This window comes from Lissotriton vulgaris, unplaced genomic scaffold (genome assembly GCF_964263255.1).
Source record: "Lissotriton vulgaris unplaced genomic scaffold, aLisVul1.2 SCAFFOLD_380, whole genome shotgun sequence".
In the NCBI taxonomy this organism is placed as follows: Eukaryota; Metazoa; Chordata; class Amphibia; order Caudata; family Salamandridae; genus Lissotriton; species Lissotriton vulgaris.
In genome coordinates this window covers 809,181-834,468 of record NW_028253590.1, presented here as the reverse complement: position 1 = coordinate 834,468, position 25,288 = coordinate 809,181, and the positions used below count along the sequence as shown (strand labels likewise).

At 43.4% G+C, this 25,288-nt stretch overlaps 1 protein-coding gene across 1 annotated transcript in view; it reads left to right on the top strand.

The window, feature by feature from the left end:
• Positions 1-25,288, top strand: part of LOC147660915 (uromodulin-like) — a 705,518-nt gene that overhangs the window by 474,787 nt on the left and 205,443 nt on the right. The gene's annotated exons all lie outside the window — the stretch shown is intronic.

Below are 25,288 nucleotides of genomic sequence, written 5' to 3'. Positions count from 1 at the left end.
CATTCAAGGAAGTCATGGTTGCAGCTTTTCTATTTTATGCAACTAACAACCATTGACAAAACCTATAGTTCTGACTTGTTGTAGGTGTAACATTACTTGCTGTATTATATATCTGAACGCAATGACAGAAGTAGCAAAATACCAGTCGGGCGGCACACTATGCTAAGCACAGATTTGTAGCTTAGGTGTTTTAAGCTACGCCCATAATTACATTGAACACCCCCTTTGGAGAGACCCCTCAGTTTTGTCATCCCACTTAAAGCCCTGGGAACAACACCATGTCACAGACACCTCAGGGCCTGGCACTGTGCATCATGCATGACTCATGACTTCCAAGGTTTCAGATTGACTATGTGCAGGGGCATCTTGAACGCCTCCCTTTGCTTTAGGAACTACAGCGAGGGGTGAGTTCCTGATGAGTCTCTTCTGTATGCAAATCTGCGTACAAAGGCTCAGCTCACAATTATTGTGAAAAGGTGGGTGAGAGAGTAAGTGAAGGGATGGCTGGATGGGTGAATGAAAGGGTGAATGGATGGATGATGAGAGAGAATGGGTGGATGTATGAGTGAAATGATGGATGGATTGATTAATTGATAAGTGAAAGTGTGAATGGATGAACAGATGTGTGAAAGGGTGGCCGAAAGGATGGATGAGTGAGTGAAAGGGAGGGTACATGGGCAAAAGATTGGATAGATGAGTGAAGGAGTGAAAGGATGGATGAGAGAAAAGATGGATGGATGATTGAAAGGATGGATGAGTGATAGGGTCAATGGATGGATGCATGAGTGGATGAGTAGATGGATAGTTGGGTGGATGGAAGGAAGGATGGATGGCTAAGTGAAAGGGTCGATGGAGAGAGAAAGGGAGAATTGATGGATGAAAGGGTGAATAGGTGGAAGGATGAGTGACTGGGTGGATGGATAAGAAAGTGAAAGGATGGCTGGATGGGTGAGAGGTCAAATGGCTAGATGGATGAGTGAAGAGATGGATTGGGTGAAAGGGTGGATGGAGAGAAAAAGTGAGGATGGATGTGTGGATGACTGAAAGGGTGAATGTGTCTAAGGGTGAGTGACTGGGTGGATGGATGAGTAAGTGAAAGGGTGGCTGGATGGGTGAAAGGGTAAATGGATGGATGAATAAATGGATGGATGGGTGGAAGAGTGGATGAATGGGTGGATAATGGGTGGATGAGTAAAAGGGTGAATGGAGGGATGGATGAGTGAAATGATGGATGGAAGAATACATGATGGATAGGTTTGCAAATGGTTGAATATGTTTGGATCTGGATTAGCGGCATCTTATGTTTGCCACTTTACATCTCACAATGACTATCCAAGCAGATCTTCCTGACCATTTCTCTCACCAAACATGCCTGCTCAGAACCATGAATTGTAAACAAAATATCAGACTGGACAACCCAGTGCTGTAACCATATATATAGATTATTATCATATGAAATATCACAAAAAGACCTGCACAGTTGATCAAAGCTGTGTGCATACTGAAAAAACGTGAATTACACGATTGGTTCAACCTGATATAAACTTATTTTGACTAGTGCTTAAATGGTTGTCTATTTACTTACTTACATAATAATGCACAACCTCCTCTGATGGGTCTGTAAAATGTACCTTTTGTCCAGAAGGTTTGTTCTGAATTTTAACCCTTTGTCCTGAATTTTTAAACTCCCCATCCTGAATTTGCACCCATGCCAGTTGGTCACCCTTGTCCTGACACTCCCATACAGAACTACAGAGTGTTCACCCTGCCTTTTCTATTTGGTTACTCTTGTAACCAGATGCACCACACTGCCAAGCTCTAACTCAAGAGGGGCCATCTAATCCCCTTGGCATCCCACTCTCCACAGGGCTGACCAAAGTAGGCTGAGTAAAGCAGTACTCAAAGCTACATCGAGTGTGCCTCAATTGTCATCCCACCGAATCCAGAAAATACTGCACTAGACTCAGTGCAGTAGGTCTTCCTCAAAGGTTTACTTGACTTGCCACATCCAGCACCCAGAAATGCAATGTGTTGCTAGCCGATCCCTTCCTCTGAAGCAAGAAGGAACCGGTAGGAACCATTTTGTTTACCATTTCTTTGCACAATTTACTGATTCATTTGTGTGCCAGTTAATAATGTAACTTTATTTTAAAGGCCTCATCCAAAATGAAGACAAGGGGCATATTTCTCTATATGCCAAAAATATTAATTAGTAAGTTTTGGTTAGTTTTTGTTTGTAGTGTGTAAGTCTGACTGCACTCTATTTTAGGTCCTAGGTCAGAATGTGGCAACATGTTTGTGTGTTGATTTCAGGACATGTCTAAGACTTTGTGTAATGTGATTTCTCAAAAGAGAGCTGTTTAGCCTCATTCTATGCTAGGCCTTGTTCGAGGCCTAAGCAAAATTTGCAAACTTGGCACTTCTTTCTCTGTGCAGAAGAATTAACTTTTCTAGCATGCTCAGGTTAGAATTCCTTTTTGCAGATTTTATATCATTTTCATGGTTAATTGAGTAATCCTCAGTCTCTTCATGGCCCAGACTTGAAGGCAGCAACAGATGTGAATAAAACTGTTTTTTTTTATATATAGGCATCACTTGCTGGCTGTGAAATAAATTTATGACTAGATTGTACAGATACATTTTTTCAGCATTCTTTACACCACAGACTGCCTTTTCCTCATTTGTGAATTCTTACTTTTGTTATTACATGTTCTGTTCCCAGAGATTCCAGTCTTACCCTTTCTCCTCGACTTTGTACTAGATTTCTGATTTATGTGATGATTAGCTGGTTGGAAAAGAGTATCTAACGACCTTGTGCAGGGCGTTAAGACTGCATGTAAGTATTCAGTTATCAGACCTGCAGTGCTCCTAGTCTTTACCAATGATACTTGCTCTGTAAGCTTTAAAAGGCTTAATTTACTAAATATTTCTCTACGAATTAGACCTCAAAGAGTAACCAAATAGTGTTTCATGAAAGGGCACGCCCCTTGAATGTGGGCCATGCCCCTTAACTGTAGGCCATGCCCCTTAAATGTATGCCACGCCCCTTGAACGTGGGCCACTTTTTTCATCAGTGCCCGGGCCAAATTGTGATCCCAATCCGACCCTGGTGGTTGTAGATTCCGGTAGAAAGTTTCTACACGTTGTGTCTGGTACCCCCCTCGACCCGCTCTGCATCATTGGCTTCCCGTGTGTTGCCCTGTTGCCGTTGCTTGACTGGTCCCACTTCTGTGTTGTTGCTTGACCTGCTTTCCCCTCTCCCATTGGCCTGGTCACTCTTCTTCGTCCTGTGATGTTGGTTGAGCCATTCCCCCTGCTAGCTCCCTGTCTTTGCTTTCACTATACCCACTGCATCCCTTCCCCGTTGTTTGCCCTGTCCCCCCACCCCATACTCTCTACTCTGTCATTGCTTGCCCTGAACCCCTGCCTCCTTCCAAGTCATTGCTTGGCCTGACTCCTCTCCCCAGTGTTGCTTGTTCCTTTCTCTCACCTATTTCCATCCTGAAAAAAAAGCACTCTGGGCATTTTTTCCTGAGCATTGGCAAAGCCAATAGGTCTTGCTTATGCGAGATTTATCAGCTTTGTCAATTTTTTTTTTACAGGTATAGCAGTGCAGCTTTTATGCAGAATTGTTGAAAGTAAAAAAAACACGTGCTATGGCGTGGCAAGTGTTGAATACTTACAGCACTTTTTTTCCAACTTTCATTCAGCTGTGCTGCTTAGCAGACACAGTGCTGTTCTTCATGGCTACAAATCCAGACAAGGTTGCATTCCCACATGCTTGTAAATATCCAAAAAGCGGATGCTAAAGGAATTTACAATGTATTCCCCCAACAGGCCTACACCTACATTTGACCCAAATGAAGAAGATTTAAGTTTATGCAGGTAATGTGGGAAAGCGTACGGGCTTGTCCAATTTTTACGAGATGTGCGTAGGACACAAGGCGTTGGAATGGGTCTTCCTTTTTACCAAAATAGTAGTAAGGGTTGCATTCACCGTAAGTCTGTCCACTCAAACTATAGATCCTTACAAGATGGCTGTGAGTGAGGATGGATCACAGGTGTAATCACTGGATCAGCATGCACTGATTGTTCCCACATGACATTGTAAAATGGAATGACTGTCACACTTTGACTCCCGAGATCAAACATGCTGGTAAACCCCACCATCTTATTTTCACTGAAGGTAACAATCATTGACACCGTCATAGGTATCACCTTTTTAACCTGTTTGCTAATGCTTTTTGCTGATGTAGAGAAATACATTTTACCCATGCTGCCAAGCATCAGCAAAATACAGAAAATAAAAATAAAAAGGTACAATGATGTAAACGTGCGTCATGGTGCTGCTAGTGGATCCATCATCCCTTATGCATGTGTGCATGATGAGATATGTGCACATTGGCATCACCACATATGCACGTGCCTACGGAATGAGGTAGTTATGAAAAACAAGGGTACCCCGTTAAGCGAACCAGGGGTTATAGTATATGTAAGGAGGACAATGGTTCAAGGGTGGCCTAATTAGGTCCAAGGAGAAATAAGGAGTTATTTTTTCTAGAAACTGAATCAATAGGGAGCAGAGTAGGTAGGGCAGCATGTGTAGTTTTAATTTAAAATAACAAAATCAAATATTAAATATACGTTCGGGTGCTCACATAAGTGACAAGGTGTGTAACGTGACTGAGTGAGAGTGAAAAATACACGGAATATCTCAAGGACAACAAAAAGAAATCCACAAGGAATATGTACAATGAGGGGATTTTCGTTTGGGAGTCGATGATGTTTCAATCTTTAGTGAGTCAAGATCATCATCAGGACAGGGTGAACAGTCTGAAACTAGAGTAAAGGTAAGCTTAGATTAGCACTCCTACCTACTGGCTGTTTAGGTAAATCAGTACTTCTGTGCTCCCAGTGTCAGGGTAATACCAGTCAACATGCATACTGTATTTGGATTATGTATTATTTATCTATTCAATGCAGCAACATCTCCTATCTATTATAAAATTCTCTTGAATAATATTTCATAAATGCACATATTAAAAAAGACAAACATTAAAACACAATTTCACTCATCTTTCATAAAATGAATTACAACTAGTATTAACAATATTTCTTTCCAGTTGTGTGTGATGGAAAATTTTGTGAAACTGTGTTTCAATAAAACTAAAGGTCTACCCCACCTTCTAAAGGACATATATTGCACATTAACCTAAACAAATGAGTGCCATTATTACACTGTTAAGAACACAAACACAAATTTCTTTGTAATACACAGTGACTCTTTTTATTACTGCTTATCAATTCTCTGACTTGCTTATTTTTAATCCTCTTTTACCTTTCTTTAATGTTATGAATTTTCTGGCCAAAAGGGAACTATCATCATCCAATAGGGTCCTATTCTGCATTAAAAGATCCTATGGTTTTACTTGGGTCTATTGGACTCTCCCTTTCCTTCCGTTGTTTGTTACCATGTGTGCTCCAGTGGTGTCACACATACATTTTATCATTCCATTGCCTACGTTTTAAAGTGATCTCTGCAGGATATTGGGTTATTAGTTTAGTTGCGTCACACCCTGCTCAAGCAGCAAGCACAATTCTTCTCAAGGTGAAACAAAACAAAAACCATATTAACCTGTGCTTAACCCTCTGTTAGCATGGCACAAAAGCAGTCAGGCTTAACTTACACACAACCAATAATAACATGAAAACACAACACATGAAAAATCCCATACCAATTTTGAAATGTAGAGTAAAATTTAATATATTGTTTGACCAAAACAACAAAAATCCAATCAGTAGAACCGGAAATATGCAATTTTAAAGATTTAAGTGCAAACAGTAGTTATCTGGTCGCACTGGACTGGGAGAAAGTTACAAATTCAGGCCGACTGTAATGGAGTGCTGGCTGGATACAGGGGCCAAGTTAGCCCGCTGAACAAAGTCCCTTGAACCTTGATTGTGGAGCGTTGCGAGATAACACATTGAGGATGCGCTACACAGCAGCAGTTCTGAGGAGCTGCAGGGTGCGGTGCAGAGTCCTGCTTCGCGCATTCGTCATGCAGCTGTGGTTCTGAAGAGTTACGGGCTGCGATGTGAAGACCTGCATCAAGGATGCTTTGCGCAGCAATAGTTCTGAAGAGCTGCAGGGCTGATAACTGAAGTACTGCATCGAGGATGCGTGACGCAGCGACTGCCCCATTGGAGAGATGCAAGGAGATACGTCACACTTTGTCAGTTCTGCTTAAGTTTAAAGCTGGGCTAGCACCTTAAGGGCCACTTCCAAAGGTCCAGGACTGTGGTATCACCTCTTGGGGGCAAAACTCAGTCCAGGTGCAGGGGCCAAGGTAGTTGGAGCCTTTTCTGTCCCTGATGCTCTGATTAGGAGGACAGCGAACTAGCCCTTGGAGTCACTCTGGTAGTCCTAGGTTCAAAATGTAGGTCCAGCCCTTTTCACTGAGATAGCAGGGCTGCAGGGCAGTAGAGTAGCAGTCCTTTTTGCTGAATTGTAAAACAGCAGTCCTTCTGTGTTATAGACAGGATGTAGCCTTGCGCCTAGAGCAGTCGACCTCGGACCTGGGGAATCGGGTTCGAGTCTCGGCAAGGACCTCAAAATCCTGTGAAACTGGGCAAATCACTTAATCTCCCAGTGCCTAACAAAACTGAATGTGTACATCTGTAACGAAACTGGTGCTCATGTAAAGCGCTGTGATACCCGATGTCTCGGGTCTAGGTTATGCAATACAAAACTCTAAAAAGAAAAAAAAAATCATCATATTTCTTTATTTCGGCACAGACAAGGCCATAAAAGGCTTTAAACGTGTATTCATAACACAAAAAGTGCATACAAGCAGTTGCAAAAAATGATAGCTAAAACATTTCCTTTAAAAAGTTCAAAAAGGTTTCAAAACAGTTTTTTGAATCTAATGATCAATTTAGGCGTGAGGAATGACTAAGACATAAACACATTTTGGTAAAATAATTCTGCTAAAATCGAAGTTTAATTTCTGACTTAAAGAGTGAATTTCGGGCTATAGGCACTTTGTAAGGGTGGCAGCTTTCATTTCTGGGTAAGAGCTTTTAACCTTATGTACCATATTGCCAATAAGAAGTTCACAATGGAAAATACAAGGCCACTGGTGTCAGTTTTACATTACCTCAAGTTTACAGAGGGGTATAATCCAATGTGATTGTTGCCTTTTATAGGCCTTACAGAAAAACAAAACGTGCTCAAAGGTCTCTACAGCCTCTCACTCCATCGGACATGTCTTTGCCATGTCACTCTTTTTGATCCATGAATAAGTGAAGGCTGCTAATTGTAATATCCCCAATCTGAATTTGACATAAAGTACACTTGTAAAGGGTTTGGACACCATGTCTAAATAAGGTTCGAATTCTAATGAGCGTTTAAATGTCAAGAAAGGATCTGCCAAACTACCTTTAGCAACCCTTGAAATGTTGCCACCCAGAATAAAGTTCCAGGAGCACAATTTTAGCCTTTTATGTGCATCACGTGAGAGCTTCGAGGTATGTTACCAGAAATTCCCCAGGCCCAGCTCAAATTGCCCGCTTTTTTATGTGGATAAAAAGTAATTTAAAGTAATTTATCCCCCTTCTATGTCCAAAGCACAAGCTAAACGGTTCAATCATAACATCATTGAACAATTTCCAGATTCCCTCTTTATTGAACAATTCCATATTGGGCGCCTAGGGAAGATTAAAAATGACTTCATCTTCTTCACTAATGGCATCCCTTCCTGGTCCTCCAGCTTCTCCAATTCCTTCAACATCTCCTCCTCCTCTTCTTTTCCGCATGGAAGCGGTTAAAAATTTCTCCCTCCACTCGCTTTAATGGCTATCTCACCATTACTCTTTATAACAATGGCACTGTCATGATCCAAGCTTCTGACTCCTGTCTCTCTCTCTTTGACCACATCTTCCACTCCCTTCGTCCCACCCCTGCGACTACTATCTCTCTAGATTCTTCCTCTTCTTCTTCCCCTAGCTTGTCTACTTTCTCCCTTTCTCCCCCCTTGACCCCCACACATTCCTTCAGACTGCTCTCCCGGGAACCACAGGTCGCCCCTTTATCCCCGCCCCCTTCTCTTGTTCCTTCCCCTCCCATTCGGCCACCTTCCCAATGGGACCTCCCCCTTACCTCATCTGCTTTACACCCCACTTCACCTCTACATCCTGAATCTCATTAATCCATTGCCTTCTCCCACCCCCTTACTCCATTATTCCTTCCCATTTACCCCTATTTAACCACCTTTCTTACAATCTGAACTACCAATCAACCCCCCTTACCCTCCCCCTCCCTCCCCTCTTCTCCTTACCCCTTTCCGCTCTTCGCCTTTTCTAGTACCCTCAATTCTGTTCTTCTCCCATCTCTCTTCAACCTTCTCTCCTCCCTCCCATGCCTCACATCCCTGCCTCCCCTTTTGGTAATCCCATCATCTTCCCTCCCACTGATCTCACACCTCCTATCTCTCCACATCTTACATCCCCCCTATGCTTCACAACCCTGTTTCATCTCTTGTAATTCCTCCCTCTTCCCTCCCTCTGAATGCACAGTCCCTCACTCCTTCCACAACTTTCATTTTGCTCAACCCCCCCACTCTGCCTGGTGCCTTTACCCCTACATCCACCTTTCATTACCCATGGCACCTGGCCTGCATCCTCTCTCTTCTCCCCACTCCTATGGCCTCCCTTTGACCTCCCTCCCTCTTCTACCTGTTCAGCCCCTTCTCCTCTCATCTGACCGTATCCATGGCCTCTCCATAACCCCACTCTTTCCCCCTCCTCTTCCAGCCGTCCATTTCTACTTCTCAACGTTCTCTTCCTATATATGATCTCTATTCTTCACCTCTGCTCAACACCAGTAAAAATATCACAGTAACTCCATTCACTCCTTTCTACCACCTTCGTCCCCCCTCAGACCCTTGCATCACATCTCTCTCCCCAGTCCCCCACAGCCCACAGCCCACTGTCCTCCTTCGCCTACTTCACTCACTTCTCCACCTTCGACCCTCACACCCCAACACTCTCCCTGGTCCCCCACCTCCGCCTGTCCTCCTTCGCCTAGGCCACTCTCTCCCTTAACCATTGAGCCACCCTTCACTCTTTGCTCAGCACACCTCTCTCTGGAAACTAAACTTGATTTTATCATCTCTTCCATTTCCCAGCTTGAAGCGTCCATTTCCCTCTTATGTGCTAAGATATCCCCCCTCCTAATAACCTCCCGAGGAGTTCCTTGCTCCCGCGCCCCAATAGAACCAACCACAATCTGTCCCCCACAGACATCACCAACTTATTGGCTACCTACAAGACCATCAATGTCAATTCCCCTCTACTCGCCTCTCCTAACAACTCTACTCAATTTGCCATTCAGACCATCTCTTCCTTCAGAACTTACCAGCCTCCCTCTCAAGGGGCACCCTCATTCAAGAATCTAATCCCTATCACCCTCATCAGTCCAGACATTCACATCACCAAAACAGTTGCGTCAGAGCTACACTGTATGCTCCATAACTGCAGATCTGCAACCAAACACAAACTGGAAATCTCTGACTCTATCACTCACCACAATCTCGACATGCTCTCTCTCACTGAGACCTGCTTTAATGACTCCTCTCACACTTCTTTTGCTCTTTTGTGACCTACTGACTACTCTATCCTCCGAAACGACAGAATAGGCAAGATCGGGGGAGGTGTTGCGATTATCTACAGAAACGCCCTCCAAATCAAAACCTTTCCCACCACCCTCTTTCGCACCTTTGAATGCCTTTCCCTAGAACTCCAAGTTCAACATGGCTCACCCTTCAGGTTCCATATCATCTACAACCCGCCTGGTAATTGCTCTTCCTTCATAGACAAATTAATCGACTTCATTAGTGACCAATATTCACAAAGCGACAAGCAGATCTTCCTAGGTGATTTCAATCTCCACTGGGGCTCCGTGAAGACTCGGCTGCCAACAAGCTTGCAACCTTTCTCTCAGCTAACGATCTTGCCCAACACTGCTCGGAAATTGCACACGCCAAGGGCTCAATTCTGGACCTTGTGATATCCAAATCAGACCAGATTATCACTGCTTCACCCATCCGTGTTGACTGGTCTGACCATTTGCCGGTGGCCGCTCCTTCTGTGTCAAAGCTGCAACCATTTGGAGCTCCCTCCCGGTGGAAATTCGTCTGCTGGAGGATCTTATGCTTTTCCGGAAAGCTATTAAAACATTTTTGTTTTAGTTTTTTTTTTAGCTGTCCTATGCTGTTTTTGGCCTCAAGTTGTGCTATGTTCTACCTTGTTGAGGCGCCAGGACGCTCCTTTGCTGGAGCAGCTGTGCGCAAAATAAATACCAATAACATAACATGACATAACATTTCCTCATTCCCTTCTTTTTTCACCTCTCTCACATTTTAACTCTCGGCCAACCTAAAAGAGCCTCTACGTGGTTCCGCAACACAAAAAACATTGATTTTGAGATTCTATGTGATTCTGCTACGCGTTCACTTCCTAGTCTAGACCCCAATATGGATGTCAACGATCTCACTCCCCTTTTCCTCTCAATCCTTACAGTCGAAATCAACAAGGTTGCTCCACTCCAAAGGAAAAGACCCCCCCACATCAGCTCCTTGGTTCAACAAACCTCTATATGATGAAAGGAAAAACCTCAGAATCTTGGAGAAGCACTGGAGACATTTTCCATCCACCCACAACCTCTCTCTTTTACCCTCAGCAAGATCAAAATACCTCCAGCACATCTTCCAGGAAACAACATCTAATTTCAGATCCCTCCTCGATTCAGCTAAATTCAGACCCAAAAAACTTTTCGACCTCATCAAAAACCCAAATTATTCTCCCCAAACCATCAAGCCTGAGGATGCTTCAAAGAAAGCAACTGAGTTCACTATATTCTTCGATCGAAAGGAAAAATCTCTGGTGGAACAGGTCACCCACCCCACCCCCATCGAGGAGCGAAAAGCCTTAGTAACCTGGGCGAACTTTGCCGCCATCTCGGAGGTTGATCTCCTCAAATGCATGCGCGAAACCAAACCCTCCGACCATTCTTCTGACCCCATACCCAGTGACATCGCCATTGATTTCTATACTAACACTCCTTTTTATTCGAACTTTTATAAATATATAGAGTGCAATAAATACAGAATAATCAAAAAATAATTGACAGTTTGTTTTCAATAAAATTCATCCATAGGTCTGAGACAATAGGGTTAATAGACACAATATAATTCAATTTCTTTACATCAAAATGTGCAAAAACAAAACCATTTAGTTATTCAAATTTCTTAAGACACATAGTTGTCGTATTATAAGGTACAATTTTAGGCATGGCTAGGAAATACGTTCCTACGCGTGTTTCGGCTGGGTGCCTTCATCAGGAAGCCATGTTTTCATGAAAAAATGCGACCTAAGGAATAAAAAAGACAGAAACTGATGCATGTATCACAGGTTGGTGTGTAACTATAACAGAAACGGTCCTACATAATTTAATTGGCATTAGGAAAGCAAAAAGGTTATATACTTAAATGCTAGAAGGGAATAAAAACATTTGTTGCATGCCACAAAAAGGATTTTATTTAAAATGAGCAGTAGATGCCGTGATTGTGGTATGAGACCTCCACCAGATAATGACGCAAACACTAGAAAGGAAAAAGGGAAGAAAAGTAGGAATCAAAACCAAAAAGAGCGTAGTAATGAAGGGGTATCTGTCATGCAGTAGCGTGTTAAAGAGGAGGATAAAAAGTTCCAACATGTACCAAAGATTATACTGTGCAAGTCTACAGTATATAGAATCGAAATTGAGCCATGTATTTATACCATGTGCCTTTCATACCTTGTCTATGATCCTAAAGATTCTATGATGAATAATCAAGTTAGGCCCTGTTTGCTATTTGGTAAAATCTGGAATTTAGGACTCTTAAGTTCGTGCAGGGAGTTCTAACGGAAAAGAACAGATGAAATAAAGCGTTAGACAGGAAGTGCTAACGGAGACCCTGAGGTGAAGGTATAGAGGTTCCCGTGCGCAAAGTAAATATCTTACCCAGGGAACGTGTAGAAGTAGATACACACTTTAGAAAGGGATCCTACCGTCTTCTAGTATATATATGTACGCTGCTGGCTAATATTTGGCAGAAACTGTGAAAACAATGAAGAGATTCCAGGTTCAGGAAATAACGAGATCGGGAACAGAAATATCACAAGGTAGTACCGAAGGGTGTCTTACCTGTACAGCCGCCGGGTCTATAGTCAAAAAGAGAAGCACGCCATGACAGAACGTTCAAACGGCACCGTCCTCGGCCATCCACAGGTGAAGAGGGGAATGATATATCTGAAAGCCAGTGGGCGAAAAAAAATCTATTAAAGTACGCCGCGCCTACCAAACGCCAGCCGTTTTTGCGCACCACCAGCTGAATTGCAGATCGCTTGGTGATGTAGTGTATGCCTTCATGAAGGGGAGCAAAAAATAGAAATGGGACTATGAGGTCTCTGGAAGCGATACTCGCTAGGCTCCATGTGTAAATAGGCAATCCCAACCAATGGCTGAGATAATAGACGCTACGGCGAAAATTGTGGTTACTTGAAAGACGAAAGCGAAAATGAAGCGACACAGAACTTATATAGATTGCGGGCTGGGCACCATCTTGGAATATCTTAAAGATGCTCAGTAATATGTATAACATAACTCATTAAATCAATTACAAAACAGAATCGATGTGGAAACGATTTGGGTTCATTCTGGAATAAGTGTTATATCTAAAAAGGTATTCTAGACAGGGGACTATTTCTGCAATGCAAATTATGTCAGAAATAGCATTGTATATCTTGTATATGATACTATGGAGAATAACCTCCGGGGTCATAGGGAGGCATGAAGGGAGTATGATAGGGCCCTTCATATAGAAAATTAAGAAAGACCTATATATAAGAGTGGGTCTGGCCCAACATATGGAAACTATCCTGGGTTATGTTTGATGACCTGATCTCATGGGATCTCACTGTTCATTCCGTGAAGGTATGTATCCAGAGTAAATATCCAAAATACCTCTTCGCATTTGCTTTTGTTGGTGCTTTGTGGTCTGGTGTTAACCCGAATGTTTTCTACAATGAGCCAACGTACCTCGTCCGACGTATGTTGTTGGTCCATGTAATGTTGCACCAAAGGTGCCTGTGTTTTACGCGTGCAAATCGCCTATCTATGTTCCATAAGTCTGGTAGCCATGGTACGTGATGTTTCTCCCACATAGCCTTGATTGCACGGGCACAGAAGAAGATAGATTATGTTTGTCGTCTTGCAATTCGTCAGGCCATGTAAGGGGATGTTGACCCCATTAAAGCAGAATTCCTGTGTCTCAATGGCAAATTGACATGCTGTACAAGACATGCATTTAAAATTGTCCGTAGGGAATTTGTGGCCCGAAATGGATGTTGGAATGTACTGGGTAGTTGGATTAGGCATGCGAGATTATACAACGAGGTCCTTAAGGTTCTTGCTCTTCCTATAAGCAAAAAGAGGTTTAGGTAGGAGAGCTTCTTTGGTTTTCACAGCATTCAATATGTGCCAATTGGAGTTAATGGCATGTCGAATCTTTTCATTCAAGGTTGAGTGTCTAGTGACAAACACTAACCTTGAGGTAGTCTTCTTGGCTTGAGGAGTGAGTAGATGTTGTCTGTCAAAGAACCGCGCTCGTTTATATGAGTCGCGCACCAGTCTCTTCGGGTAGCCACGGGCTAGGAATTTGTCCTTCATTTCAGTAGCCCGGGTATCATAATCCATGACATTGGTGCAATTCCTGTACAGACGCAGGAACTGCCCAAAAGGGATGCTGGATTTCGTGCTGTGGGCTTCACAAAGAGGTCCACTTCGAGAAAGTTGTCTTTGGTTTTGAAGACAATATCCAAAAATTCAATTTTGATGTTACTACAGGTCTCTGTGAACTTGATGTTAGTATCGCGGTGATTAAGCCAGGATACAAACTGGGAAATGTCCTCACTGCAGGCTGTCCAAATAAAGAACACATCATCTATATATCTGGACCACAGATACATAGATTCACTAAAGGGGGTGACCTTGTTGTAAATGAAGCGAGTTTCATACAGTGCCATGTAAATATTCGCTATCGTGGGTGCACACGATGCCCCCATGCTTACTCCCTTGGTTTGTTGTAGAGTAGCCCAATAAATTCAAAGGTGTTTTCTGACAGAATGATCTGTAAGCAGTCAATAAGGAACAGTCTGGGGCAGTCGATGTTATAACTATCCATAAACCATCTGACTGCCTCAATGGCTTCTGTCTGGGGTATATTTGAATATAAAGCCTCTATATCCATAGTGACCATAGTGTTATAAGCAGGATTAAAGGGTAGATGTTCAACCCTGTTGATGATAGCTCGAGTGTCACTGACGTAGGTTGGGATCTTTGAGCCTTGGAAGACTCTATCACCATTAATAAGATTCGGAATTTCATTTGACAGTCTCCTTGATACAACTTCTGGTTTGGGTCCGCAAGTCCCATTGGGACCCTGATCTTATACAAAACCTCCCATATTGTAGCCCTCGGGACAAGATCAAATGCAGATCGGAGGTCCACCAAGGCAAGAAATAGCATCCTCTTGTCAATGCCACCAGTTCTCCACTTGATAGTTAGAAACCGTATAATTTGATCTACTGTACTAATATTTTGTTAAATCCCACCTGTAAGTGGGATAGCACCTCCAGTCCCATAGTCTCTCTAGCATTTTTGTAATAAACACTTTCTGGATGTTGTCAATTAAACTTATGGGTGTGTAGTTCCCCTAGCTGGATCTATCTCCCTTCTTATAGATCAGGATTATTTCTGCTCTGTGCCAGGAGCTTGGAATAGGGGCTCCTGCTGTCAGGGCATTTGATAGAGAATTTATGTAGTGGCCCAAAGATAATGGTTCACTGTGATATAGATCTACTGGGATTTTGTCCAGGCCTGGAGCTTTCACACCTGTATGGCAGCAATCTTTCTCATACTTTATTTCGGCCATAAGCCATAAAAGTTTTGCAGTAAAAAAAGTTAAAATACAATTTGTTGGCATCAAGCTGCACATTGTTCATGGTGGGCTTCCATTCGGTCAGTATAACATACAAGACTTTTCTATTTAGATATAGGCCCAAGATACTAAAACACGGACAAAGCCATAGATCAAAACCTCATATTGTCTGCCATGCCTGCCATGCCTAAAGGAAGAATAAATGCTTGTTCTTGAGCCTATCATAAAATTGTGTTATAAAAACCGAGGTTTTCTACCCACTTGATGGCTTTTTGTTTTGGTTAAAACCATTAAAAATTGCATGTTTATGTCAAAATCAGCTAATAATAATGCAATAAGTTATATGCAAAGTTTATGTTAAAACTACCATCATCCACAATACAGTACTTGAGATGTAGGAATATATTGCTCACTTCATCATCACAGTTTCAGCCCCATCTTGCCCGTGCAAATCTGACTGCTAATAAATATTTGGACATGGTAAAAATTATGTATGGTGTCGTATTATGTATCATCACTCTGAAGGCATCTTGGTGTTTCCTAAACCCTAGCCTATTACATAACAGTTGAATCCATTTCTTCCTCGCCCTAGCAGAAGACAGGATATGCACAATGTCTTCAGTGTGGCCTCAGGTACATGAAGTGCAGGTTAATTCTCCCTCTGTTTCCCATTTTGCACTATAGCTCTTGATTTGGAGAGGTTCATACAGAAACTTCATGTACAAGCTTCTTGCCAAGTGTGGCTGAATAATGTCAAGAAACTCTTCATGACATGGGTTTGGTTTGACATTGAGAAATTGTGTCGTTAGTCTGCCTAGATTGAGGTTACGATGGAGTACATTTGGAACATGTTCCCAGTATATTTGTTTGAGGTTTTTCTTAGAACTACGCACTAGCTGTTGGGGTTCCATCCAATAAGAGGGTAGGCTGAGTTCTATAAACCCTTTCTTGACGTATCTAAGCTAAGGAAAGGTTAGGTGTATATCAAGTTCTAAAATTTCTTTGATACCCTCTCTATAATCCACCAACTCTAGGGTTGTCCATACCCTAATCCAATAAAGCAGCGGTCGTAGTGTTGCAATATTCCCTATCCGCTTAATATTTAGGTCATGTAACATCGGGGTAAGTGGTGTAGCTAATTGTAGCCCTAATATCCTTCTCATGAACTTGTTCTCCCCGGATGTGAGTTGTTTAGTGCTACTAATGCCCCACAGTTCAGATTCCTTAAGACAGATGCCTGTGCTTTTGTTTATTAATCTCTAACACCGGTGTCATCGGTTTATTCTTAGATGAGTTGTATTTATTGAGGACAGACCCCTGTGTAAGAACTACTGTAGATTGGTTTATTTGTGATTTCCATAACCACTTTCAATCAGGTGTTATACCTAAATAAGTGAAATTTAGGACATGTTCTCATTTTTGATTGTTATACATCAAGAAGAGAGAGAGGAATTGGGGACTAGTCCAGATCCCCTGTGGTAATCTTATTAATCAGCGACTACTAGTCTATCTAGACGTGTGGGGAAGTCGAAAGGGTGTATGTAGTGTGATGTATGTAAAAGGGTAGTGTTTAGCCTTTTAGAAAGCCCTCACCCACCAACCTAGTTGGTGGCATGCTTCATCATTGGGCCTACCCGATGACACCGAGTGTGTCCCGGGTGTGCTTCTACGCCTGATTACAGCGGAGCAGGCATATTGCTGAGTGTGCAGTGGTGGTGACGTGAAAAGTGAAAGGTTAAAAGCTGTCCAGTGATCCCAAAAAGATTACTTTATTGTTTGGGCCTCTGGCAGCGTTAAATGCAAGGCGTTGGATGTAGGTAGAGTTCTATTTGAGGTACTACTGCATCCAGTGGGTGGTCTACATGTTTCAGCCAGGTCTTGAATTGTAAACTGGCTTTCCTCAGGACCTATGTAAGTGGTGATAAAGTGAACTATGCTACAAGTAGTGACACAGAGCACAAACTATGTGCTGCAGGTGCTAAGGTGCATTATATGTAAGAGAAGAGGGGGTTTACCTCTCAGGACAATACTGTACAAACAGGACATACAGGACATAAAAACATACAGAAAAATGAAGTTTAGCATGATTGCATTGTCACGTCTAATCAAATTTGCTGTTACGTTCATGTGGTTGCGGAACTAGTGGCGGGGTGGTTGTGTTAACTGTGAAAACCCCGATAGATGCGGTATGGTGGGTGGCGAAAATATCGAGAGTAAAAATAGTGAGAAAGAAAGACTGGTTTTCTCACACAAGCGATTTGCTGCTAGAGCCCCATGATTATCCTGGCAGGGGTACTGGCTGTTAGGGAGAAAAAAAATGCGAAAGGGGTGTAGGCCCACTGGCCAATGGTAAAGGTCTGAAAAGGAAAGGTCTTACCGATCAGTTGCGTTGTAATTCTGCCTCATGGTCGACTTACTGCATGTGAGTCCACGACCCTCCTATCAACCTGTTGTTGCTACCACGGATCTCCGATGATACTAGGGCCGGGTTCGGGTGTGGCCTTAAGTATCGTACATAGCTGGCCCGGTGTTTTCAATTAGCGAGTATTGGGAGTAGCGTCTATGGAGAAATGAAGAGAGACATAGACAACGGGCTAATTCTAAACGCTCCGCCTGCTCGGATGACGAGTCAGCAAAGCGTGGATGTTCCTTCCAGGCAGCGTAGCGAGTGACGTGCACGTTGGAAGTCAAGGCAACAAGGTAAACACAAGGCGGCCTAGTGCGGGGCCTGTGGCATTGTATCTGTGTATGTGGTAAGCGCATTGGAAACTACATAAGGATGTTGAAAGCCGGATGGTAGAGTATGGAGCTTACGGGGCCATTGTAGCGTGTACGCTGGTTGTCATGGTGACAGGGTAAACACAGGGCCGATTATGGAGCTTACGGGGCCAGTGGCAAGGTATCAGTGTGAGTGGCAAATGCATTAGAAACCACATGGAGATGTGCAAATAGGGGTAACAGGGCCAGTGATGGGGCATCGGTGTGGCAAGGGCATTGTAAGCCATATGAAGATGTGCACAGTTGTTAGAGATGTGCACGGGAAGCCCGAATGGCGTAACTGGTCTGCATTAGAGAGCTGAAGGCCAACTCTGTGTGGCAGGACCCTGGTATTTGATTGTTGTGGCCCAAAAAAAAGAGGTGCTGGTGACGCCTAGAGGGTCATGGCCAAACCTGAACGCATGGTAATTCAACAGTTTAAGCTATGCCATGGGATAGAGTCGTTCAACCCATTGATGTGGGTAAACGGGCGGTAAATCCAACTCTGTTCCTTAGTCAATAAGAATTTGTCATTGTTCTGTGACGTGTGAGGAAAGTGCTCGATCACCGTCCATGACATGTCATTGGGGTATGTCCCGTTTGAAGATAGTGGTCGGTCAGGCGGCTGATGTTCTTTTTGCAATTTATAGTGCTCCTATGTTCAATAATTCTGGTGCGCACTTTGCGTGTTGTCATGCCCACATATCGCAAGGCACACGGGCATTCAATGAGATACACAACATTGGTGGAATTGCAATTAGTGTGATGGAGATGTTTCCAGGTCTTATCTGGTTCCAATGACAGTGTCTTAGATTCTTGTGTCAAGTGGCAAACCCTACTGTCATTGCATGGGTAGTGTCCAGTTACTGGGGGGAGGCCCCATGTGGAAAGGACTGTGTTGGGCATTGGTCTGGACTGTGTCCTTGGTCGTGGACTGACCAGGCGGTCTCTCAGGCTGCTGTTCCTTTTGTGGTCGAATAGTGGGAGAGCCCAATTTCTAGTGCCCGAGTTAATGATGCGCCAGTGTTTCTGGATAATCTTTGATACTTTGCTGGATGCTGCGTTGTAGGTTGTGACGCATGTCGGAGGTTGATTTTTTGTAGCCCGTGTATTGTCCTTCACTAGAGCTTCGCGGTTTTGGTTGCAGGCTCTTTTTCTAGTCATCTTAATGATTTTGTTGGGCTAACCAGGGGCCTGTAGTTTGGACGCCAGCGCAGATGATTGTTCATTGTAATCCTTTGTCTCACTTCATTCCCTGAGGATCCGCAGGAATTGACCAAGAGGGAGATTTTCCCTCAATGGCCTCGGGTGGAAACTCTCAAACCGGAGAAGGGAGTTCCTGGCTCTGGGCTTGTAAAAGGTCTTGGTTTTGAGGGTGCCTGCCTCGGCTGGTATGTGCAGGTCTAGGAACGCCAGTGTATTGGAACTGCAGGTGCTGGTGAATCTGAGATAGGGGTCTCTCTGGATGAGCCAATCAAGGAACACTGATAGGGAACTGGGGTTCCTTTCCATATCATAAAAATGTTGTCAATGTAATGGCGCCATATTCAGATGTTGGAGAAATATGGATTAGTCTGTGACGTTATGCGGCTTTGTTCGAAGTGGTGGACGTAGAGCCCTGCCACACTGGCAGCGAAAACGCTCGCCATTGAAGTGCTGTTAGTTTGTAAGTAGTAATCTCCTTCATATTCAAAGTAATTTTCTTTGAGTGCAAGCCTGGCGCAGCCCAGGACGAATTCCCTGGGTGTGTGGTATTGCCAGCTGGTGTCCATCAGGATGTCATGGAGAGACTTCAGGGTGGCGTCCTGGGGTAGGCTGGTGTAAAGACTCTCTACACCCAGTCCCACCATCAATTGGCTAGGCGGGTCCAAATCCAGGTCTTTGATAATGTTAAGTAGGTGCTTAGTGTCTTTAATGTAAGTCAGTGTTTGTTGAACCAGAGGGTTTAGAAAGAAATCCGAATATCTGGAGAGGGGTTTCAGGAGTGAGTTGATGCCAGACACGATGGGCCTTCCAGGTGGGGGCCTAGTTTGTTTGTGGATTTTGGGCACCGTGTAAAAGTTTGGTACCCTGATGTTTTTGGTACATAAGTAGTCGGCCTCTTGTTTGGGGATGAGATGTCCAGTCTCTGCTAGTTCCACTAGGTTTCTGATGGATGCTTGGAGGGTCTGGGTTGGGTCACTTCTGAGGTGTCTGTAGTTTCGTTCGTCAATGAGGAGTCGAAGGCATTCCTTGTCGTAGTCTGTTCTGTCCTGTAAGACCATCCCGCCGCCCTTGTCGGCGGGTTTGATAATAAGACAGGTTATTGAAGGGTTTGGTGCTTCCTAGTTGTTCGGCTTCATGGTAAACGGCCTGTTCAAAGGCCGATATTTCAACAGGGATGGCAGTTGGAGGGGGTAAGAAGGTGTATTTCAACCTGAGCCCGGTTTCATTGGGTTTGGCGATATCTTCCTCGAGCTCGATGTTGCTGGGTCCCAGCACTTCCACTCTGCACCTGCGTATAGGGTGGTTCTTTTGGCAGCCTTGGGTCGTGCTTGAGCTTGTCTTATCCCCCTTTGAACAGTGCTTAAGTAAGCCTCACTTCCTTAGATTCTCGTGTCTTTGCTGTGCCTCCACTCTCACCTCATGGATTCTCTGCCCCCCCCTGCAATCGAGGTCCCCCCACTGGTTTGTGAATTGATCTGATGAGCAAGTGGGGGCCTCTCTTATTTCTTTGTTGATGCAAGTGGGAAGGTGCTCAAAGAATGTGTCTGGTGTATCGCCGCATCTTAAATACTCTGGGACTTATTTACAAGCCCCTTGCGCCACTTTTGCGTAATTTTTAACATGGCAAAAGTGACGCAAAAGTGGCGCAAGTGACTTGTAAATCTGGCCCTCTGGTTTTATTTTGGCAGTTTGTTTCCGCATACTCTGTTGTTTATGAAGTGTCTTACCTGGGTGCCATCTTAGAGTCAGACATGAAACTTCTGTCTTGCTGGGCCACCTCTAAGCCCCCCTCCGGCGTGTCTTGTCTGATACCCGGGTGTGACTAAGCCGCGGCACCGGTCTCGTTGTCACCGGTACTGTTTTGGGGTCAGTTGTAACATCCCTGCTTCTACAATTTGGAGGGGGGCCGCCTTCATCCCCTCACACCCTGTCCCGCGTTCCCCACTCACCGATATCACGGGAAAAGGTGCTTGGCGTCCCGGGTTTTCCACCCTTCGTGAGGGGCTCCATTCACTCAGCTGCACTCCGTATGGCTATATGAATGCCGCAATTCCGCTCGTGCTCCTCTCCGTTATGACTGCTGGCCAATCTCCACCCCTGTCCTAGCTCTAACCTGCCTGTCTGTCATCGGATGCAATCCAGGGTTCGCCAGCGGCTCTTGAGCGTTCCTGCACTGTGCACCTCACTCACAAAGTGTCCGCTGGTGAGATTCATTGAATTTGCTTGCAGATTTGTCTTGTTTTAATGCTTAAATGAGGCCTCAGCAGCGGAGTCGTCGTGTATCACGTCCACACAGCCATCTTGGCTGGCAACGTCCGATATATATTTTTTTTAAGTGTGTTGATGGGATCTAAATTTAAGAGATTTATGTGCAAAATATGTGCTGAAGAAGGTTGGGAATACCTGGGATGCAGCCGAAATGAGGCATCTACATTCTTCTACTCCATTCACATATAACAGGAAAGAAATATTGTTAATATCGGTTCTCATTACTTGTACGTAAAATGGGAGAAATTGTGTTTAAATGTTTGTTGTCTTTTTTAATATATGTATTTATGGAATTTGATTTAAGAGATTTTTTATAAGAAATATGGGATTTTTGTTGCATAAAAATGAGTAGACCGTATTATATTTTTTTATACAAAATTACAGAAGTGTTATTTGCAAAACACAGAGTAAGAAAGTAAAAGAAAGATTTCATCTGAAAAAGGATGTTTAGGGTCGAAATTAAACAACAATATAACTTTTGACACACCGAACAAAACTTGGTTCTACTGCTATTTCTATTATTTATGCACGGATGGAAACATGCCCCGCTCACTGTCACGTGTCGACTGTCCCTTGTGTAATGCACTGGTGATTAAATAATAAAATCAAAAGAATGACAACCCTGCGGTGCCGTTTTTGATTTCTGTCAACACAGTGAGTTGAATAATAGAGTTGTGAAAAAGATATATATCTTCCAGAAAACTCCACCAAATCATGAAGGCGCAGGGCGCTGTTAAAATCACCAATGTCTTGAAGGCTGAAGCAGTCTTGTCTACCCATTTTGGTAGTCATAGCTACCTTGATATATTTATATTCACTGAAAAAAAAAGGTTAGAGGGACGTTATAGTTAGGCTGATATTTCACTCGTAAAAAACCTGTGAAATTCAGCAGCAATAGTTAACTGAGCTAACTATAACTCGCACCTCCACAATGCACTGCTTATGACCTCACATATTACATCACTCATGACATGATCAGTGATTGTTGTTATGGGTCAGAACTTGGAACAATTTAGAGACTGTTCTTTGTAGGACAATATTGGCAGACTGTATGAAGTTGGATAACAGCTTAGATATACCCTGGTTAAAGTTTAATAAAATGAGCTTTGCCAAACTGTGGATCCCAGAATACTATACAAATCCTAAGACCCTAATACCCTGAGAAGTTTTTCATCTGACAAAATCAAATCACTTTTTTATCAAAGCCTTGAGCGAATAAGCCCAAACTGTAATTCTACCGGACATTCAGAGCCTTTTTTCCAGCCACAAAGACAACTTGCCATTTATCTGCAAATAGATCTGAACGAAAGTCGGACATTTTTGCTGACCAGGCTCCATTTAAAAACTGTAATTTTTTTGGTTGCTTCCCCTATTCAGGGCTCATGGTTCACATCACTCCCCTTCTGCCCCTTTGACAGTTTTTCTTGTCAAAGCACTATGCACTTTATCTTATTTTGTAGATTTTATACATTCCAGAAGAGTCAGTTTATTCGTCCATTACTATTTGCAGCAGGGATTAGAGCTCATGAATTGGCAATGGAATATTTACCTTCCCTTGGAGCTACAGAGATTATACATAGTATTTTAAAGTATCTTTTTATTGTTGTTAAGATTCGTTGCAAATGCTAGGCACTTTTAACGAATCTGTATTTTCTGCTGATGACAATTTGTTTTAATGAAAATGTAGGTTAGTAATCTCTTACGGCTCTTTTTGAGTCAAATAAAGTATATTGATTGATTGATTGATTGACATGATCAGAAACATCACTATTGTTCTGATTTGTCCTGGATAGGTGATGGTCCCCAGGACTGGGAGTCCACAATGGACCCCCTACATATATATTATTTGAGCCTCAAGGAGATGGTGGTCCCTGTTGCTGCGGGACAATTCTATTACTAATTGCCCCGGGAAGGTGGTGGTCCCCGGGGCTGCGGGGCGGGGGGGCCCACGCAGCCCCTGCACTTATTTCTATTTAAAGCCCCAGGGAGGTGGCGGTCCCTGGGGCTGCGGGTGGGGGTGCATAGCCCCTACACTTTAATATTTCATAGTACTGGAGAGGTGGTGGGCCCTGGGGCTGCAGGGGGACCTCACAGGGCCCCCCACCTTTGTGTTGTTTATTACCCTGGTGAGGTGGCAGTCCCTGGGGCTGTTTGGGGGCCCACATTTCTATATATATAGCCTCACGGAAGTTCATGCACCCCCTCAAAATGTAAGTTTCCGGCCCCGGGGTCCGCACTGCCTTCCGCTTCAATTTTTGATAAAGTTTCGGGGGTGGCAGTCCACCGCATTATTTTACTTGGTTACCCTGTGGAGGTGGCAGACGCCGCGGTGTGGGCAGTGCCGCGTGGGCAACCCCCACATTATTAGAAATCATACCCCTGAATTTGACCCACCCACCACCCGAGGCTTAGTGAAAATGATGCACGGGAGCCTGAGTGTCTTTTAAAAAAAAATATTTCTGTGGATTTGCAGGTCCAAAAATACATTTAAAAATCCTTTTAAACCCCAGTGGCATCCCTCTGGAACACCTGCACTATATCTGGGGGGTCAGGGTATTCCTACCCGGCCCCCATTTCATTCTTTTTTTACTTTTTACTTTTTATGTGGGACTTGGCTTGAAGATGGCTGCCAATACTTTGTAATTGAAGTGTTGGCAGCCAATCAAATTTTGGTTGGATCCGCAAGTCCACTGTAAGGACTTGTGGCCCCAGATCTCTTTATTTTTAAAACTTTTATAACTCTGAAACTACTGAACGGATTTACACCAAATCATGCTTTCTGGACAACATTTAGCTTTCTGCCAAATTTGGTGTAATTCCATTCAGCAGTTCAGGCTGAGTCATGTTAAAAAATTGAAAAATCCCTATTGACATAACATGGGAAAAACACGTTTTGGGAACCCCCTTTTTTCTCGGCCCAGCTGAACCAAAAAAAGGATATTTTTTGAAAAGTTCATGAAAATTCCTCAAGCTGTAACAAAGTTATCTGCAAAAAAAAAGCTTCCCATGTAAACTTTGGTCCTAACTATAAGTACCTACTGGCGACAGCGAAAGTAAAACATCCCAAAAAGCACTGAAATGCACCAATTATAGTTTAGTCAACTAACTATAACTTGTGCTCCCATCATTGACTTCGGGCAGTTACTACACCCAGCTCTTCCACGTGTGCTTACCCCTTTGGCTTTCTGCTGTATGTCATCCAAAGGTACTGCTCTCATTCCACAGCAAAGGCTCAACCCACATTCTTATCCATAAAAAAAAAAAAGAACATGTCATAAAGGAAGCACTATACAGTGCATGATGTGTTTGCTTTAAATGTCAGTGTGGCTTTTGTTCATGTCAGAAGCACAAGTGGGCAGGCAATTGATTTAAAAGAAGGCATAAAGAAATCTTTTGAGACAATCTCATACATTTCTTGAAGCAGCTGCCAGTGTGTTTACAGAGCCTAGCGTATTGATGTTTACCAAAGAGCTGTTGTAACTTACACAATGGTCTTTCATTATTTTTCCCTTTTCGAATAAAGGTCACATGGTCAGAGGACTAAGGAGTAACCTCTTGTCATTAAACATTTAGCAGTGGAATGTGCTCACTAACTGAAAGGCCTTGAACTAAAGGACTTCTGTTATACAGTGATTGTGATGGCCTATAAATGGGTAAATGAGGCACCAGGGAAATTCCTGAACTTCAGGATTCATTAGGTTATTATATGAGAAATCTGGGACATACATAAAAGATTTTTATGATATGCCCTGTACAGTAATATTCTGCATATCATAAGACATGCATTTGGTGTGCACAACATTGTGGAAGGTCGTTTATAGAATGTTCAGTGGGATTTCTTTAACCTTTGCAAGAAGACCACAGTCTATTGGTTCACCACAAAGGCTGTGGTGTTATCTCACACACTTTGAGTTGCAGCCCTGGCTAATTGTTTAGATGTTTCCTGTTTGGCACCTCATTGATGTATTTACTGGTTGGCCCAGAAAGCTAGTGGCTCTAAGGGAATGCCGGGTTGGTAG